The sequence below is a fragment of the Cydia pomonella genome, chromosome 7 (genome assembly GCF_033807575.1).
Source record: "Cydia pomonella isolate Wapato2018A chromosome 7, ilCydPomo1, whole genome shotgun sequence".
In the NCBI taxonomy this organism is placed as follows: Eukaryota; Metazoa; Arthropoda; class Insecta; order Lepidoptera; family Tortricidae; genus Cydia; species Cydia pomonella.
In genome coordinates, this window is record NC_084709.1 from 14,658,356 (window position 1) to 14,662,991 (window position 4,636).

The window sequence follows — 4,636 nt, forward strand, 5'->3', positions numbered from 1 at the left end:
TGAAAGAAGAGTGCACGCAGCGGAAATGAGAATGTTGAGATGGATGTGTGGAGTCACGAGAAAGGATCGGATTAAGAATGAGTATATAAGGGGAAGTTTGAAAGTAGCACCGGTAGCGGAAAAGATAGGGAGTGGTAGGTTAGCGTGGTATTGGCATTTAATGAGGAGGGATGAATGCCATATAGGAAAAAGAATGTTAGGAATGAATGTTGATGGACGGAGAGCGGATGTTAGTCCCAAAAAACGATGGATGGATTGTGTGAAATAGGATATGAGAAAGAAAGGAGTGAGTGCTGAGGTGACGAAAGATAGAGGAGAATGGAAGAGAAGAACATGTTGTGCCGGCCCCACATAACGTGGGATAAGAGCAGGAGGAGGAAGAAAGATCTTGGGTCACAATACGCCATAAGAAACTCTTCTTATTTTGCTTTGCAAGTAATGAAATGCAGATTTTTAGCCGATTCGCAATAGCACTGTCGGTCAATCGATGTGGCATCCATTTTCCTTCTTTTTGTATCTTCCCAATGGCATGTAAATATCGCGATACAGTTGACTTATCGACTCCTAGTTGTTGAGCTAATTCTTTAAGCGATTGAGCGGAGTTATCATCCAATAATGCTTTTAATAGTATAGTATAGAATAGAATAGTATAGTATAAAATCCACTAACCATTGTTATAAAACCTCGATTAAGTACATAACATAGATTTAAGACTATTGCTGTACCCTATCAGGGTCCATGTGAAACTCACAACTACTACGAGTATGTAACACCTGTACAAACCATGGATGCAATAAAGAAAGAATAAAGAATAAAGAATAATTCCTCATCTTCAAATTTTTCCGGTTGGCCTGGCCGTTCATTGTCATAAACATCACAATTACCGCTTTTAAACTTTATGTACCAATCTCTGCATGCTGTTTCGGATGGAGCAGATTCCCCTTAAAAACTTATGTCGCGAGTAATGGGTGAGCTTCAGCCACACTTTTTTCAAATCGAAATTTTTCCGTTGTGTACACATCGAAAAAACAACTTATCGCGATCCATTTTTCACTGTATATTAAATATCACTTCTTCTCCCTCTTCTTCCTCGCGTTGTCCCGGCATTTTGCCATGGCTCATGGGAGCCTGGGGTCTGCTTGACAACTAATACCAAATATCACTAAATAAATATTAAAATGCCGACTGTCAACTGTATTTTATTAATACACTTTCAAGCTCCAAAAATGTTCATGTCACAGTAAATATAGTTCACTGTTAAAATTGCTACCCACATCTATATGTGAACAGCGGGAATTAATGCAACCACCCAATAGGTGTATTAAGTAAGCCGCTACTGGACTAAGTAAGTAGGTACTCAAAATTGTAAGAAATATTTTTTAAGGGGGGCACTCCATACATATAACTAATTGTCACAAAAAATAAAAATCAGAAACCACCAACGTGTTACACATCCTTAAATGGGTCTTTAAAAATAACTTTTTTTTGGATAAATTGAATATTTATAGGAAAAACCCCGTTTCTAAAAGACGAAATAATGTTTATCCCTTTTTAATTTTCAAACCAAAGATAAAAAAAGATAAAATATCGGGAGATTAGCCGTAAAATAGAGTACTAAAAATACTTTTAACATGATCAGTTGAGCCATTTTTGAGTTTTCCTTCCCTTAATAAAAGGTCGTAAGTGCAGAGTAAATACGCAACTGTTAATTTAGTTCTTAAATCTTACTTTTTATATATTTTATTAGCAATCGTTTTTACTCATCTGAATGAGTAAATACGGGTATGTATCGGGTGCTTTGAGTAAATACTGAATATTTACCCATCTCTAGTAAATGTCACTGAACTCGTGGATAAAGTATTTCCGCGAAATATTTTTAACAAAATGTAAAATATAAAGTCCTAAAAATCATGCAGGAATAACATATTTAAATAAATAAAAAAAAACTTTGTTTCTTTTTAAATGGTAATAGGGTTGTTTCCAAATTTTTGAAACCCTTGTTTATTATATTACGTTCTATGTTAACTAAAAGTTGCCCTAAAATTCAACTTGTATACTAAAAACGCCTTTAAATATGTTAAATTAACAAAATATATTTTGACTCTCATTTGTTGTTTATCGCCTAACTGTTAACAGTGTCAATCCGAGAGTTGTGACTTCATCAGAATCTTCAATGACGTTTCGAGTTTGGTCACGTGACGTGTGCCAAAAGATATTTTAAATTCAATATTTAAAAAAAATATGGTCATTACATTACAGGTCCCCTAAAAGTAGTTTAACATGTTCTTATAATCCAGCAGAATTTATTGGGATATAATTCTGTCCTAAGATTTGTAGATGGAAACAACCCTATTATTGGATGGATTGGTAGAAAGTCCGCCATGTGTACTCTTTTTTGTTAATTCTGCAATACAGTTTAAAGAAAATACACGCTTGGGTTATGGGCTTATGGGTTATGAATGACCTTGACAGCTTTTATAAGGAAAGTTTTCCAGTTCGTGAGATTTAAATATCAAACTAAAGTGCTATTCTCAACATCTAAAATTGACCCAATTTAAAAAGAAACTTCTTCGTAGTCGTCAAGAGATGAAAGCGATCACATTGCCGTCTAAATTACAGACGATCTCTGAGAATATACGTCTTCATACTCATGTGTTAAAGTTATAGTGATAGGTATTGCAGTTCTTAAGTATGAATGATTCCGGCGTATAATCTCGAATATTGTTAGAGTCGAGTTATAATATGGTGTTAAACATATATAAGTTGCAGAATCAGTTGCTTATCGTGTGCAAAGTCATGGCGTCGGCCTCAGTTTATTATAATTTGTCACGACTTTTCTCGCAATAGTTGCAACACTGAAGATTCGCGCTCTCGTTCAATTTGATGTAAAGTAGCCCTTGCTGTTCGAAACTAATAGTAGTTCAATAATTCGAGTTTGGTAACGTTGTTAGGTAACTTATAGTTACAATAGTGGTAACCTTATGATTTTGACTCTTTCAGTATGCGAAGAATATACCTAGGTACATTTATACCGATTACTGTGAGCTTAAAATATTAATTTCGAATAAATGTTTGAAAGATAATTGTAAATAACTTTACTGATTTGCACTTTTATTTAGGCACCAATTTCTTATCGCGTCTTGTTGTTCTCATTCTCGTCATGTTGCCATCTTACGAATTATGTCCACATCTAATACTTATTTAAAAATATTGACTATAAATGTAGGTATGTATAAATAAATAAATAAATAATAAATAAATATTATAGGACATTATTACACAAATTGAGTAAGTCCCACAGTAAGCTCAATAAGGTTTGTGTTGAGGGTACTTAGAAAACGATATATATAATATATAAATATTTATAAATACTTAAATACATAGAAAACACCCATGACTCAGAAACAAATATCCATGCTCATCACACGAATAAATGCCCATACCAGGATTTGAACCCGGGACCATCAGCTTCGTAGAGTTCGTAGGCAGGGTCACTACCCACTAGGCCAAATCGGTCGTCAATGTATGTATATTGTATAGTGTAGTATACATTGTTTACGAAGTAACTATTGCTATATTTTCTTTGAATTAGCCAGCAGAAAACATTACTAGCAACTGCAACTTTTCGTATCCCGTCGTTGAATATACTAATTGGTTAAAAGTGGATGACCGCATCATCATAGTAAATCATAAACCTAATTTGAACAACCTTGCAATCGTCACGAACGCTTAAGCATTTAAGTAGTTTCCTGACGTTTACGAGGTACTAATGTCTGGAGAACTAATAAAACAAAGATCCTATTATTCAAGGACTACAACAGGAAGACGTGCTATCCAGGGGTTCTTAATCTTTTCAGTTCTGCCATCCCTATGACTAACTAGGAACCTGATTTTACCCTTGCTCCCAATAATTATTAATATTCTTTCTTACAGGTTTTATTTTTGTTATGTTTAATTGAGCTTATTACCCTCGTAAAACCAGTCTTACCCTACGGGGGTAATTACCCCCAGGTTTGGAACCGCTGTGCTATACCTAGGGACATAGTAGACGCACGTGAGAATTTTAAACACGTCAAATAGATTCCAAATTGTCTTGTGTGAGGTGGATTTTAATCTCAAAGAAAGAACTCACCAAATAAAATGTAATACCTATTTACCTACAATTCGTAAATTTGCTCTGGAGGAGTGTCATTCTTGTCTTCATGAGCAGTTATATTAGCACTGCTTATATGAAAATGCTTGTGAATGAAAATCGTAGTCATAATGCTAAAGTTTAATATTAATGTCATATACCGATTAATCTGGTCATCCAATCACCTGGTGCATATGAAGAGATGCATTGCAATTTGCTTATTCATCCATTACCCGATAGATTTTGCATGCAATTTGGTTTACGAAAGAGTACCTTCAGAACTTAGCGCACTGTGGTTTGCTCCATTTATTCTGCAATGCGTAGATTGCTGATCTTTGAGGCTCTGTTATTAGCACTAACGATCACTCCGCATTTTCTCTTTAAAGTTCGAATATAACTACAACTTGTGGATTACCAAACTGTGAATTACAAATTCTTATTGACTTACGACTCGTGATATTTACATAATATGAAGAAACCATTCCCATAATCCGCGGTTTAGCT